Raw genomic sequence first — 17,289 nt, 5'->3', positions numbered from 1 at the left:
ACGAAATTCTTGAATATCGAGCAATTCATAAGTATCGTCTCCTGTCGTAGCGTCGTGGGTACTCTCCTTGAGAGTATCCGGCCGCAAGCCATCATTGGCAGGGTCGGGAGTACCTTGCTCAAAATCGAGTGTCATGTTGATATCCGAATCCATGGCTACACAGTGCAGTGTAAGAAGTACTCAGAAAAAATACATGATGTTGGTAGCACTTGCAAAGTATAGCTAACTCAACGTTGTAGCAATGAATCATCGTAGCACGTAATCAAACTCCGCCCCGTATATGATTGAAGCGTTATCTTTGAGTCAAAGCATAATTGAAAGTGAACTTCGCACCGTGTGTGGTTGAAGCTTTACCGTGTATGGTCGACTCGTATGTTGCTTTGAAGTCATCGCTTGAACGACTCTTGAAATCGTAGCTTGAACGACTCTTGAAGTCTTTGCTCAAAAAAAACTGCAGGTGCTATAATCTTCTGCAGGCACTACCGACCTCGTGCTTCAATGGGAAGCCGAGGGTTGTTTTATCGCCTCGTATGTTGCTGTACCGCCTTGCTTCGCTGAATTTTCTGTGGGAAGGGCCACTTATAGTGGCCAAGGCTCAATGCTAATGTCCAAAGGCCTTTGAATGTGAATCCAGCGAGCTATTGAAGCCCAAAACCGAGCACGCAGCGTGACTCAAACTACGCTCTCACAAAAGATGATGGCGGGGAATATCGAGGCCGACTACGGCCCAGAGGTGTTGACGCTACCTTCTATCTCCCCATGGCGCCTCTTCCAAGCCCAAGAGCTCTAATTTTCATGCATCATAACCTCGCGTCCAAAACAGGAAGGTCTGCCCGATTTGGCAAGTAAACCTGCTAAAAATGGAAAAAGGCCCAAAAAAGCAACGGTTCTCACCTAAAGGCCCTCTTTTAGGAGCCAAAAGTGACCACGCCTAGAGAGAGAGTGGAAGAGAGACCTAAGCTCTGATACCAATGTAAGAACTAGGCAACTAGGCTCTCCGGATCCTCCTCCCAACCTCCCTTTATATAGGCGGGCTCCTAGCCCCTTGCCCTAGACAGATCCCCTGTCCACATTGCCTAGCCCGACCCTTGGCCGTAGTCCATGACTAACCTAGTTCTTAGGGTACAGGACCCTTGTCCTGATAGCCAAGGTAAGATCCCTGACATGTTAGCCGTGTAGGTCATTCAACCCCCAACGCACTAACCGTGTAGATGAACCTAACAAAAAAGAATACCTAGGCATCACCCCAATAGAGCAAAGACCTAGTTCATCGACTTTTTCGTCTAAGTCTAGGCAATGTAGATGATCCTAGTGTTGTAGCGATGATGCCATGAGAAACATAACACATAAGTCCAATCACAATAGCATCTTGCATATGCAAAAATAGTCTTTTCCAAGCAGTCAGGCTGTACAATGTCTCTATCCTTGCACACCCACCATAAACCATCAAAACCACCTCATGATCCAATCCAAAACCATAATCCATGATCCAATCATATCACATGGATGAGCACTCCTCCCACTCAAGGTGATGCACATCCAATCCTACAAAAACCATTTTACCACATAACATGGCTACAAAAATGTTTATAGCATTCTGACGGCACAACCATATCCAAAAAACGCAATCCAAGAGCATGGTCAACCATAAGAGATGGCAGAGGTAGGTATGCATGGGCTAGCAGACGCATGGAAAAGAGGAAGAGCATATATAAAGATCCTGGGCAGACAGGTAGCAGTTGTTGTGTATACCTGATGTGGTTTTCCAGGAAGACTCTTGGGATGGGCCAATTATATTGGCATGCTAAGGAGACTCAAGGTGCAGGTTTGCTTGTGTTATGAAGATCTTGAAGTGCTCTATAAGTTGGTCTAGACTGCTCATCCAACGGAGGTACGAGGTGGAAGTTATGACAGTTTAAAGCTAGAGTGCTTTGCAGATTCCCGACGGACTGGGCAAGTGATGACAGGCAGTCAAAGATAATTTTAGTAGATGGGTGTGAAGAGATTATCATGTGCATCATGTCAATCTTTTCAGATCCCCAATTGGAGTCCCAAATGCCAAGTTATTGTTAGTTGAAGTTTCATCGGGGGTTAGGTCTGTGCCAGTTTTGGTCGCCTCGATAGGTGTTCCATCTGAGGTTTTTGGAGCCTCACCGGGTTTTTTTATGCAGAGTATATGGTATGTGAATGGAGTAAGAAGTGATAGTAGGTCAAATAGAGACTAGATCAGGGAGGCATGGATTGTTGAAATTTGGTGTAGTTGATGACAATGCAGTGCCAAATGATTTTTGTGAAGTTTTTTGGACCAACGATTGGCGGTCCAAAAGGGTCAAAATGCAAAGTGGATGAAGGGCTTTGATTCCAGTAGTACATGCTTAAAGGAGGATATTTTGGATCAGCAATTGGATCACCAAGCACATGTTAGTTGAAGAAAACATGGGGGGAAGGTCTTTAGAAATGGGTTTTTTAATGTAGTTATGGAGCTTTTGGAGGCAATTGGGGATCAACTCACAAGCGGTTGCCTTGTGGCACTCTGGATAGTCTCACATACAATGGCATATGGGCAAAGAAAAGTATGCAAGGCTTGGGACTTGAACATCATGGGTAGTATAAGAGGGAGAGTGAGCTCCCATGTGGCTTTGCGATGGTGGTTGGCCCTCCCAGGCTGCGCGTAGACGGCCCAGTGGATGTGCATAGCAGCAATTCTAGCCTTGACTGTTGACAACGACGATGGGCGCAGTGGCATGTTGATTGGTAGTGAGTTGCATGATGATGTGGAAGTGTTGTGGGGTTGTGTCTCGTGCCAAGTATTTTGAAGAGAGAGGTTGGGAGCACCGATGGCATCATCGGTGCCCCCCTCAAGGGTAGGCTCATGTGGTAAGAGGAGAGAGAGATCTTGAGGACCACAAGGGGCAATTATCATGAAAATGAGTTGAAAAGGTGCCGAGGTGGTGAGCATGCAGTGGGTGTGCTAAATTAAGAAGGCCAAGTGTATGGAGGGTGTGTAAAAATGAAAAATAAAAAGCTCAAGTTGCCTGCACGAGCAGAAATAACACTTTTTTTCCTTTTTAAAGCTTGGTCCTATAAGACGAGGGTGTTGGAATTAGGGTTGCAGAGAAACGCACACAGCTTGGAGAAGACGAAGGAAGCTCAAGGCACACAATAGAGAGTGTGTTGCCTAGTGTGAAATGGAAAGATAGATAGCCCTAGAGTGATGGGCGTATATACAATGCTCGGGGGAAAAAACCTCCTAAAGAGGGAAAAAATGCCCCGGCGGTCCTAGTGTGTTCACACACATCACTACCACATGTATATGGTAACAAATCCTCCCTGGAGTGATGCGGTGAACGAGAGCTGGCACATGAGTAAAGGGAAGTGCCATGCCCTGAGGACATGATCAGTCCACAAAGGGGAGTAAGCCCAAATCTTTGTGGAAAGCTTCAAGCTTCTCATGAGACAATGCCTATGTGAAAAGATATTCAAGGTTGTCCTATGTTGGCACATAATCCAACATGATATCTCTTGTTGAGAGCCTCTCCCTGACATAGTGGTAATGCACCTCAATGTGCTTTGTGCGAGCATGAAAAACTGGGCTCCTCGCAACTACCAATGCGCTTTGACTGTTAGTGTAGATAGTGTTGGCAGTGTCCTATCCAACACCCAAATCATCCATAAGGCGTCTGAGCCATACACACTCAACCGTAGCTGTGAAGACTTCCCTGTACTTAGCCTCACAACTCGAAGTGGCCACAGTAGGTTGCTTCTTGCTCAACCATGGCATACATGAACTGCCAAGCATGAAACAAAAACCACTTGTGGACACTCGCGTGGACACTCACGTGTCAAAACAACCAGCCCAATCTGAGTATTAAAAAGCATGTAAATCTGGCGTCAATGATCCCCCCTTGGGATAAAACAAGACAAGATGTAATGTGCCACTAAGGTAATAAAAAATCCTCTTAATAGCTTGCCAATGCTTAGACCCTGGGCTATGCATAAATCTGATGACCTGTGAGACTGCAAACTGAATATTTGGCCTCATGTTGCATACATAAATGAGGCAGCCAACAGCAGTTTGGTAAAGAGTGACATCAGCAGGATCCTCAGCATCATGTAGACTCAACTTCAAATCTGTTTCCATGGGAGTGGCAATAGGTTTGCAATCCTCAAGTCCAAACTTACATAGCAATGTCTCTATGTAACTTTTTTGACACAAGGCAATACCACCGTCACACTGCTTAAACTGTATACCCAAGTAATGATGCAACAGCCCCAAATCTTTCATCTTGAAAGTAGCATTCAAATCAGCCTTAAATTCAGCAATATGTCTCTCATTTGGTCCAGTGATTCAGCAAATCATTGACATAAAGAACCACAATGAGAAGTACATCACCCTCACACTTTATATACAATGTGCTTTCTGTTGGACTGTTACAAAAACCTCGTTTGACCAAATGAGTGTCAGCTTTCTCATACCAAGCACGAGGAGATTGCTTCATCCCATACAAAGTCTTCTTACATCTGCACACTTTGCCCTCTTTTCCTTCTATGACAAAATGCGAGGCTGCGTTACATAAACTTCCTCAAATATGTCACCATTCAAGAAAGCAGTAACAATGTCTGATTGATGTACATCCCAACAAAAATGAGTTGACAATGCACATAGAAAATGCACAGTAGTCATATGACAAGTGGAAGCAAAAGTCTCTTCATAATCTATTCCTTTTTTTTGTGCATAACCCTTTGCAACAAGTCGAGCCTTATGGCGATCGATCTCACCATCCGGCTTGCGTTTCAACTTGTAAACCCACTTCGTACAAATGGCCTTTTTGTCAGGAGGCAAATCACATAAAGTCCATGTTTCATTTTCTATAAGTGCATCATATTCTGATTGCATGGCAGCCATCCAATTTTCTGAATTCTGTGCTTCATCAAAAAAAGGCTCCTCAACATCATGTAAGCTAGACACAGCCAAAGCATAACAATCTTATGCATAAAATGCATGGTGAGAGCCTGAATGAGTACAACTAGACAAAGGTGCATGCAATTTACTATCATGCAAAGTGTGCACCAGCCATTTTGGCATACCTCTAGCCTTCTCATTTTCAGCCCTTTCCTCATCAAGTACATCATGTACATCTGCATTAGTAATAGGCTGATCTGTAACATTTTTAGAAACCCCCATAAGCTGTACATTTGCCTCATTGTAACTTACATTCGTATTTCCACGACTGAAAAGAGGCAACAAAGTGTCAAAAATGTCATGTGAGCTTACATTACTGTCTCTAGTACATGACAGCGATGGCTGAATAGAATCTTCCATAAACACTACATCTCGTGAAACCAGAATACGTTTTGTTTGCAGATGATACAACCTGTAACCTTTTCTTTCAGCACTATAACCAACAAAAATACATTTGATAGCCTTATCATCCAATTTTCTACGCTGTGTTTGTGGTACCAAAGCATATGCCAAACAGCCAAAAACATGCATGTGCTCAATAGAAGGCTTTCTATCATGCCATACTTCATATGGAGTAATAGACTGCAAAGCTTTCGTAGGACACCTGTTTATTACATAAGTGGCACACATGATGGCCTAAAGCCAAAAAGAATGCAGCAAAGCTTGACTTTTGACCATACATCATGCCATTTTTGTAAGTGACCTTTTTTCCTCTCAGCAACACCATTTTGCTGAGGTGTATAAGGCAATGTACATTGGTATTTTATCCCACGACTAGCCAGAGATGCATTGAATTCATGAGACATATACTCCCCCCCCTCGATTGGAATGAAGGGTGCCCATAGTACATTTTGAAACATTTTCAGCCATAGCCAGAAACTGTTTGAAGCACATAAAAACTTCAGACTTCACTTTAAGCAAAAATACCTATGCATGCCTGGAGTAATCATCAATGAAACTCACGAAGTAAAGGTAATTGCCCAAGGACGGAGTTTGCATGGGCCCACAAACATCACTATGCACAAGTTGCAACCTGCATGTGGCCTGAACTGAACCATCCTTTGGTAACTTAGAACGTTGCATCTTACCCAAAATACAACCTTCACAAACATGTTTGACAGGTGCTTCAAGAGGCGACAAAGAAGCAACCATATCAGATTTTTGCAAACGCAGCAAATTGGCAAAATTCAGATGACCAAAACGTGCATGCCAAAGTTTTGCGTCTGAAATAGCCCTTGAATTTGCAACAGCATTTGCAAAATTTTTTCCACACTTGTCATACACATTGAGCTTATACAGCCCATGGCACAAAAGGCTAGATGCAACAATTTCATCACCAAAATTGAGATCATAAACTCTATATCTTTCATCCACAAATTCGACTCAAGTCCATGTCTAGCAAGTGCAGATACAGACAAGAGATTCTTCTTGATCCCAGGTACATAAAGTGCATCAACAAGTGTGAAGGAACTACCATTTGCAACAATAAGCACAATCTTTCCAACTCCCTGAACCGGATAAGAGGCATTGTTGGCACAAGTGACTGAATTCCCATGAGGGACAGACTCAAGAGAGGTGAACAATTCATGATGTGAGGTAATGTGCTTTGTAGCACCATTGTAGAAATACCACACATGTGAATCTGCAGCAACTGACAAGCATGCATCATGGACAACAAGATTGTAAGTGCACTCTGCGCTAAAAGCCCATTCTGCATCAACATCAACAACACAGTCTCCTTTCACAAAAGACTCAACAATGGTTGCATTTGTTGTGGAACCAGCATTTGCAGTGGAACCACCCTCTTTCTTCTTAGCCTCTTTGGCCTTCAACTTAGGACATGACTTGATCAAGTGATCCTTACATTTACAATAATGGCAACGTATTTTCATTTTGCCCTTATCACAAGAATTTCTTGACGAATTTCTTCCAGCAGAAGCATTAGGAACATAATTTTTTCCACTCGCAACAGAACCATAAGAAGTGGTTGTATTTTTGTTACAACCCTTTCTCTGAGAAGCAATAAAAGCTTGTTCAACTGCATGCTGCCTAGTCCTATTTTTTCTAGAATGTGACTCTTGCAACAGCAATGTGCATAATGCATCAAATTTGATAACTTCAGGATTTCCTTGGATCATAAGTCTCCAAATACTAACAAAAGTCTGGTAAGAATCTGGTAAGGCATCAAGAACAGTCTGTACAAGGGAATTGTCTAAAATGACTTCACCTGTAGAAATAAGTTTCTCACTAATATCCTTGACACTAGCAAGGAAAGTGTCCATATCATCTTCCTCATGCATAATCTTGGACTCCATCTCTTTACACAACAAAGCAATTTTAGCCTCATTACGACTTGCATAAAGACCAGCCAAAATATCCCAATCCTGTTTTGCAGATTTTGCTAAACGGATGTGAGGAACAATAGTGCACTTCACAGACAACGTAATCAATGCATGATCATGTGCATCCTTTATATCCCAACAATCCTTGCAGCAAGACCTGCAACATCCTCAACATCGCCTGCATCCTCAGGACCAGGACGTACATCAATGCCCTGCACAATATTCCAAATACCCTTTGACACAAGAACATGTTGCATCATGTAAGCCCACATAGGATAATTGTCCCCATCCAACCTGTCCTTAGCAGCAAACATGTTGAACACATCTTTGTTGTTGTCATCCATGGTAAATGTTGTACCTGATGTGAAAACTGCTCAAAAATAGAAGAAACGGAGTGGGAACAACACGTGCTATATAGCACAAACCGTAGAAGACTGTAAGGAACATGTTATGCAGAAAATGGCATTGACAAAAATTCTGCACAAAATGATGAAATAGCCTGTGCACACCTGCCTGTAGTGGAAACGGAGGCCGAAATGAGCCTGAATCAAAAATCTGAGCAAACTATGTTGGAATTAGGATTGAAGAGAAACGCACACAGCTTGGAGAAGATGAAAAGAGCTCAAGGCACACAATAGAGAGTGTTACTTAGTGTGCAATGAAAAGATAGATATCCCTAGAGTGATGGGCGTATATACAATGCTCGGGGGAAAAAACCTCCTAAAGAGGGAAAAAATGCCCTGGCGGTCCTAGTGTGTTCACACACATCACTACCACATGTATATGGTAACAAATCCCCCCTGGAGTGATGCGGTGAACGAGAGCTGGCACATAAGTAAAGGAAAGTGACATGCCTAAAGGACATGATCAGTCCACAAAGGGGAGTAAGCCCAAAGCTTTGTGGAAAGCTTCAAGCTTCTCACAAGACAATGCTTTGTGAAAAGATGTGCAAGGTTGTCCTGTGTTGGCACATAATCCAAGCTGATCTCTCCTACTAAGAGCCTCTCCCTGACATAGTGGTAAAGCACCTCAATGTTCTTTGTGCGAGCATGAAAAAGTGGGCTCCTTGGCTATGCATAAATCTGCTGACCTGTGAGATTGCAAACTTAATATCTCGCCTCGTGTTGCATACATAAATGAGGCAGCCAGCAGTAGGTTTGCAATCCTCAAGTCCAAACTTACATAGCAATGTCTCTATGTAACTTCTTTGACACAAGGCAATACCACCATCACACTGCTTAAACTGTATACCCAAGTAATGATGCAACAGCCCCAAATCTTTCATCTTGAAAGTAGCATTCAAATCCGCCTTAAATTCAGCAATATGTCTCTCATTTGGTCCAGTGATCAGCAAATCATCGACATAAAGAACCACAATGAGAAGTGCATCACCCTCACGCTTTACATACAATGTGCTTTCTGTTCGACTATTACGAAAGCCTCGTTTAACCAAATGAGTGTCAACTTTCTCATACCAAGCACGAGGAGATTGCTTCAACCCATACAAAGCCTTCTTACATCTACACACTTTGTCCTTTTGTCCTTTTATGACAAAATCGCGAGGTTGCGTTACATAAACTTCCTCAAATATGTCACCATTCAAGAAAGCAGTAACAATGTCTGATTGATGTACATCCCAACAAAAATGAGTTGACAATGCACATAGAAAATGCACAGTAGTCATATGACAAGTGGAAGCAAAAGTCTCTTCATAATCTATTCCTTTTTGTTGTGCATAACCCTTTGCAACAAGTCGAGCCTTATGGAGATCGATCTCACCATCCGGCTTGCGTTTCAACTTGTAAACCCACTTCGTACCAATGGCCTTTTTGTCAGGAGGCAAATCACATAAAGTCCATGTTTCATTTTCTATAAGTGCATCATATTCTGATTGCATGGCAGCCATCCAATTTTCTGAATTCTGTGCTTCATCAAAAAAAGGCTCCTCAACATCATGTAAGCTAGACACAGCCAAAGCATAACAATCTGATGCATAAGATGCATGGCGAGAGCCTGAACGAGTACGACTAGACAAAGCTGCATCCAATTTACTGTCACGCAAAGTGTGCACCAACCTTTTTGGCATACCTCTAGCCTGCTCATTTTCATCCCTTTCCTCATCAAGTACATCATGTACATCTGCATTAGTAATAGGCTGATCTGTAACATTTTCAAAAACCCCCATAGGTTGTACATTTTCCTCATTGGAAATTACATTCGTATTTCCACCATTGAAAAGAGGCAACAAAGTGTCATAAATGTCATGTGAGCTTACATTACTGTCTCTAGTACATGACAGCAAGGGCTGAACAAAATCTTCCACAAACGCTTTGTTTGCGGATGATAATACCTGCAACCTTTGCTTTCAGCACTATAAGCAACAAAAATACATTTGACATCCTTATCATCCAATTTTTTGCGTTGTGTTTGTGGCACCAAAGCATATGCCAAACAGCCAAAAACACGCATGTGCTCAATAGAAGGCTTTCTATCATGCCTTGCTTCATATGGAGTAATAGACTGCAAAGCTTTCGTAGGACACCTCTTAAGTACATAAGTGGCACACATGATGGCCTCAAGCCAGAAAGAATGTGGCAAAGCTTGACTTTTGTTTTGCCAATGCACATAGAAAATGCAAAGTATTCATACGACAAGTGGGAGCAAAAGTCTCTTCATAATCTATGCCCTTTTGTTGTGCATAACCTTTTGCAACAAATTGAGACTTATAGCGATCAATCTCACCATCCAGCTTGCATTTCAACTTGTAAACCCACTTTGTACCAAAGAAGCAACCATATCAAATTTTTGCAAACGCAGTAAACTGGAAAAATTCAAATGCCCAAAATGTGCATGCCAAAGTTTTGCATCTAAAACAATCTTTGAATCCACAACAACATTTGCAAATTCTACCGACACTTGTCATACAAAGTGAGCTTATATAGCCCACAACATAAATTCCAGATGCAACAATTTTATCACCGAAACTGAGATCACGTATTATAAATCTGTCATCCACAAATTTGACTACAAGTCCAAGTCTAGCAAGTGCAAATATAGACAAAAGATTCTTCTTGATCCTAGGTACATACAATGCATTGACAAGTGTCAAAGAAATTCTATTTGCAATAGTAATCACAATCTTTCCAACTCCTTGAACCGGATAAGAGGCATTGTTGGCACAAGTGACTAAATTCCTGTGAGGACAGACTCAGGAGAGGTAAATAAATCACGATGTGAGGTAATGTGCTTTGTAGCACCACTATCAAAACACCACACATGTGAATCTGCAGCAATTGAAAGTCATCATTGATGGTAGGATCATAAGTACACTCTTTACTAAAAGCCCACTCTGCATCTACATCAGCATCACAATCTCCTTTCGTAGAAGACTCTACAATAGCTGCACTTGTATTGGACCCTGTAGTTCACTTGATCCAGCCTCTTTTTCCTTCAATTTTGGACAATGCTTGATCAAGTAATCATTAGCTTTACAATAATGGCAATGCATCTTCTTTTTTCCCTCATCACCAGCATTCCCAGATGAATTGCTGCCAGCAGAAGCATTAGGAATAGGTGATTTACCACTCATAGCAGAACCATGATAATTGGCTACATTGTTTTTATCACCTTTTCTTTGAGCAGTAATAAAGGCATGTTCGACTGCATGTTGTCTAGTCCTGTTTTTTTTGGAAAGTGACTCTTGCAATAACAATGTGCATAATGCATCAAACTTGACAACTTATGGATTTCCTTGGGTCATAAGTCTCCAAGTACTAGAAAAAGTCTTGTAAGAATCTAGCGAGACATCAAGAACAGTCTACACAAGGAAACTGTCTGAAATGACTTTGCCTGCAAAAATAAGTTCCTCATTGATATCCTTGACACCAACAAGGAAAGTGTCCGTGTGGGATGGGTGTCTAACCTCACTCCCATCTTATTGCAGATGTAGCGAGAACCACGATCAAATTGTCAATTCATGGGACGAAGCTAACTCGACTAGTGCATAAAGGCTACAAGAGGTTGTCAATCTCTCTAAAAACAACTAACAACTTGCATCTAACTCAAGCTACACTCAAGTGACTGAAATCACCAAAAGCCAATTAATCATGGGCAAGAAAATCACATCTGCTACAGCATCAAATGACATCCAAATGTAACATAACTTATAAGACAAGTTTATAATACCTAAGCACACATGTTTATGGTCTCAAATCCCACTTTAGGTCAACTGCAAGAATCGTGATTATCAACAATAGTGGATTTTTGACCTAGTCGTTTTCGACCCAGAATGCATCTAAATGCTTAGCAATGATGCCCCAATACCCCGACTATGCTTAGTTTTTTATTTTGAAGCGTAAATTTCTACTTATGATGAAATTTAGCCACGGGTCGGCGACGCCAAAAGCTACGAAATACTGTGAATTGCTTACATCAATGCATAGAGCTCTTACCTGCGGTTGCAATGCAACTAACACGACTACAATGTGACAATCGGGGAGGGAGTAGGAAGCGCGAGAAGGAGAGAAGTGAGCGCCGTTAGCTCACGCTGTGTATTTCATTATCCAAAACTTTTAATTAACTTACAAAAATTGACTTTTATACCTTAGCCAAGGTTTTTGGTGGTCAAAACTAATAATCTGGGAGCTCTAGCTAAAGATGGGTAATGACAGGTTGATACAAGCTGGAAGCTTGTAGCACCGGCTCATCAATTACAAAGATTTACCCGGCAAATAGAGAAGTTACAATATTCTCGATTTAACAAAATAATAAGTGTTTTTACAATGAGAGCTCCAAAAAATGATATCCAGGTTAGCTTGCTGCTAACATTCCCACCCTCCTCACCTGTGCTGTCCTTGACATAGCTTTATGGGCTGAAATAGTCTTCGGGTTGATGGCTGGCGAGGCGGTCTTTAAGTGCATGTAGAGCCTTTTCATATCCGATATTTCTCTCTTTGTCTGGCACCTACAGAAACTGCATAGTAACTCTGTTTTTAAGCTCAACTGCTGAGTAGACAACGAATCTTGAAGTTAGGTTGCTGATCACTAGCCCAAAGATCTTCATTCACCAAGTGAAAAACCCTGTGTAGAATGCTTCCTCAAACGCCAGCATATTGTGAGAAGGTAAGAACATGCAGCGGACGTAGAAGCCATAGAGGACTTCTTCGGAAGGTTGGCCACTGAGATCGTAGCATAAACCTTTATTGTCCTCGAGGAATGACATCCATGGGGCTCATGCTTGCTCTGGCTCATGAAAAACTTTGATACAAGTGAGAAGCATTCGGAAAATTTTATAAAGCATGGCACACGATAGATCACGTAGACTTTTGAAGAATTACATAGTGCCCGTTAGGGTTTTCACCATGTATTCTTCTGTCGAAGATCTCTTGTCTAGAGCTGGCAATCTTAGATAATTTCGCCAGGTTGGCCACTTCTTTGTCAGTGCCTCATGTGCTTGCCATGTCTTTACTCTTGGTAAAGGACAAAAAGTGGGATCCTTTTGAAGCGCTGCAGGTGCTCTTGTGAACAGAATCAGGTATCTTGGATTCTTGTTCAGCGAACTCATTCTCCACTTGGGGTGGACTTCATCTGCACCTTCTATTTGCATATCTTTATAAAGTCGTTCCTTGACTTCGAGCAGCTCTACCTTTATCAAGGGATATGGCAGGGATTGCTGATGCCATTGTGGATTGATTTGATTGGGAGTGAGTTGAGTAACATTGAGAGTGAAGGACTCTCAACTCCCAATCCATCACTGCTTTTCACCGCTCATCCATCTCTTGTGTAACCTTTTCTTTGAGTTCATCTTCCTCAGCCTTTGAGAGCTAGAATTTCATCTGCTTCTGTTAATGGTACATGGAAATCTTCTTTGCCAGCCCTTTTGCTGGCTGTGTTTCCATCTCAATGAAAGTGACTGAGGGAATATCTATGTGTGGCTGCTCTGAAGTTCCTGCTTCTTCCTGTGTTTCTTGTTGTCCATCTCTCAAAAGCTAGTTGACTCTCTTTAGCTCGGCTATTTCCTTGAGAGGCTCTTCTTCTTGTTGCACCCGCATTTATGCTAGGTCTCTGCGTTGAGACTTCTCCAGCTTTAGCTCTAACTCAAGGTCTTTGTTCTTTTTGTCTAGTGCTTTGTACACTTCATCCATTCCTTTGATCGAAGAAATTGCGGAATTGTCTCGTATTTGTCGCAAAAAAGTTGCATGATCATTGATCCTCTACTCTAAATATTTTGAACTGATAGAGTTGTAGTTAGAATTTCGTTAGTAACCTCTGTCAGTTGATCGTCTTTTGTTTTGCAAGCACTTGTCAACTTCATGAGAAGTTCACCCAATTCTTCCATCTCCTTTTGTTTTTTGTCCCGTGCTAGCTGATGTTGTTTAGCTTCAGCTTTAGCTTTGTCCCATTGTCGAGAAATTTGCGGTCTTGCCAGGAAAGCACCGGGCTTGTGGCTGTGAGAGTTTGTGAGAGAACTCAACAAAAACTATATGAAGGAGTTAAACCATAGATGCCATGAAGACTAGGGTTTGGAAAGAAGTTCAACCAAAGAAGACTCACTCTTTCTCTCTTACATTCACACACACAAAGGAAGAACGCAAAAGAGAATGTCAAAACAATACGAAGATGAAAACATCAAGGCTATGGTCATATCGTATCATGGGTAATATGAAAGGGTTAATGGATGAGTTAATGGCATTCAATCTTGGCTGACCAAATAGGCTACGAATTGTTCTTTGGAATTGTAGTTTTGTGCTTACCATAATATATATATTTTGTCTAGTGATTGGGATTAATTGTGTGTACAAATCCTCTTGGTTCATAGCAGCAAGATAACTACGCTTACATCAAAAGAAAAATTATAGTCTATGAGAGGTAGTATGATGGGATCCGGTGATAGAAGTATTTCATTGAGCCTTTCAGGGCCGAAGAGAAACACTATACGTTGTTGAAAGTGTATTTTACGGCTAATCCATACGTTAATTCTAATAGATCGTATAGAGTGAAAGCGATAGAAATGATCATCATGTGGGTTATTCATCTAGGATAGTATGTGAGAAATGTAGATATGAGAGAAGTGAAAAGATGAGAAGTTTCCCTCCCAAGCCCTATTCTTGTCCGTAGGCAATAAGGATACTGCGGGGAGAGATGTACCTGTAGCAAAGAGAACCTAGAGAGGATGAATTACTAAGAATGAGAGAGATAGGTTTGGTTAAGTAGATGAGATTAGATACATATATATATGTTGGATTGGAGATGAAAATGAAAACAACAAGAAATCAAGAAAACATCAATGTAGAACACATCTTACTTGAAACCCTTCGGCACCATTATTGATGGGAGAGAGAAGAAGAGGGAAGAATTCAACGTTGATTGATACGCCAAGTACAACACCTTCTTTGATTAGAGTTGATCCTCCAAGGATGGCGTACAAGAATGGCTAGTTTTCCTCTAGGAGAAAGTGTAGGCTTGGGCTTATGTTAATGGGGCTAAGTACAGTTAGGCATTACTACTCACTCCCTCAAGAATTCCTCTCATCAATGGCTTGAATGCTTGAGTTCCTTCCAAGGAAGAAGAGGTCCCCTTTTATAGGTGAAGGGAACCCACAAGGGTTTACACAAGAAGAGAGGAGCCACTGTGAACAGGAATTGGAAAAGTTGGAAATGAGCTGTCCCTGCATGATGTGGGCAGACTGGGTCCAGTATTTTGATCATATCTCCTTAACCGTAGCTCCAAATAAAAAAGTAAAAATATGGGCAAAAACTTCAGCTCATTAGCTACGAGTTTTATTTTAAAATTGTTTTCCAATTCGGATTGGAACCTTGTGTAAAAAATTCATCAAAATAGGGTCCAGTTCTGGCAGCAAAAGTCTTCATGTGGTCCCCTTAGCCTAGACTTTCATTTGATTCCAAAGGACACCTCATGACATATGAAAGCATGACATTGCTCCTTGACAAAGGTTTGTAATCATGCTTGCAATAATGCATTAAAATAAGTGTATCTTTGAAATCATGCCACCTAGTGTCCCACTAGGATATGATTCTCTCCTAGTAGCTATTTAAAAAGAAATATAAGAAAAGTATAAAAAATACATAGAATATATATATTCGAGTTTACCCTAGATATAGGACCTAGCTAGGGTGTGAGATGATAATGAAATAGTAGAAATAAATAATTAATGCTTTTTGCCCCAAGTTAAAGAGGCGGAGCTATTGATGCTTTTCCCATAGTATTTTCTGATGGTAAAGTAAGAATAGGTTACCCTTGAGAAAAATAATAGGATGAGATAGAAGGCTTATTATTATACTTAAATATGCATATGTACATTATAGGAAAGATAATTATGTATCTAAAAAATTACAAGATAACTCTTGTAGCATGCGTTCCCACTATGTACGTGTCACAACACGACATCCACCCCCTCTAAACCTGCACATCCTCCGGCATGTGCCAACCTCATGGTAACTTGTGAAAGCAATTGTATCCCCTGTCATCCCATGACCTCCTCCAGGATCATATGGGTAACTCAAACTTATATTGTACTAAGCATTGAGATTCTCCGCATCTTTTAATTGCTCTCGGATCAGAAGGAATTGTTATATACATCTGTCTCCACAACATCTGTAACAAATCTTCATTATGCGCAAAATCTTCATGACGTAGAGACATAAGTTCCTCATCCTCCTCTTCAAAAAACACTTCCTGGCTTCCTGTAATATACTTGAAAGATTTTTGAAACTGCACTTCAACCTTCTGACCAACCTGTAAATCCATATGTACCTCTTTCGCATAGAAGTCTGAATCTGCATCTTCATTCTCAAAAGAATCCTCTAGATATCCTTTCTCAACATCGAGAGAAACCTCAGAAATGTGCATGGTAAACCTCTCATCAATTCTCTCACCTTTTACCAAATACCTCTCTAGCTTTATAGCATAAAACTTTGCATACCTCTCAAATATGGTGTCTAATTCCCTTTCCAAATCATCCTGGTAGGTATGCTCCCGGTCACTTGTAACCGACTGCTCAAAAACCTCCTTGGAGTTAGTCTCTGACACAATATCTTCACCCCTTCTTCGTTTTTGACTCATCGCTAAATTATCTTCAATTGAATCATGTCTCCACTCATCTAGGGAGAACCCTTCTTCATTACATGACTCTGGTGTCAGAGTAGAGCTAGCATCCTCTTCTTGCTTCAAGGAATCACCATGTATACCCTTCCTATCCATAGCAGATAGATGCTCACAAACCTGCTTGCAATTTATACCCTGTGACACAAGACCTAAATCCCTTTTATACCTCAGATATTGTTTGCATACCTGCAGGCAACCCTGTATAGTAGGCACTTTATGGCAAGCATCTTTATTTGCATCTTCACACAGATAAGAAATATCACCCCAATCACAGACCATATCCCAAGAGGTTTCTTGCTCTTCTACTCTATCCTCTGATGTCACTTCAACCTGTATAGCATTCCCAAACACTTCTCTATCTTTGATTTGTGAATCTTGAAGATTCATAGCTTCATCTGCAGAACCCCAATCCTCATGCAGAGAATGTGCATCTGTCATTCCTTTTGTTGGCTCTTTCTTCTTTCCTATTGTAGACTCCTCCATGAGTACTTCAGGTGGAGATGCTCCTTTTGTTGAGGGTGTTTGAGAAGGCATTGAGTTACGGCTAAGTGCTGCTGACTGGAGTTTCTCTATCATATCTTGCATTTGTTTTGCATATTCATTGACTTGCAAGCCTCATCATTTGTTTGCCAGTCTTTACTTCTTGATAGCTGCCTAGACGTTTTGGAAGTCTCTTGTGACTCTCTCAGCGGGGTCGTGGTGGCTGGTTGTTCTTGCCCTTGAGGTTGTGGTTGGCTCTCTTCTGCTTTGTCATCTTGAGGCTTCGTGGATGCCTCGGCCACTTCTTGCTGTGTGGAGGTAGAAGGGGTTTCCTCTTTTTTCTTTTCCCTTGCTGACTCGTCTTGTGAAGAACTTGCTGCC

The sequence above is a fragment of the Adiantum capillus-veneris genome, chromosome 4 (assembly GCF_014529385.1).
Source record: "Adiantum capillus-veneris isolate H3 chromosome 4, ASM1452938v2, whole genome shotgun sequence".
Taxonomy (NCBI): Eukaryota; Viridiplantae; Streptophyta; class Polypodiopsida; order Polypodiales; family Pteridaceae; genus Adiantum; species Adiantum capillus-veneris.
This window is presented reverse-complemented; position numbering follows the sequence as displayed.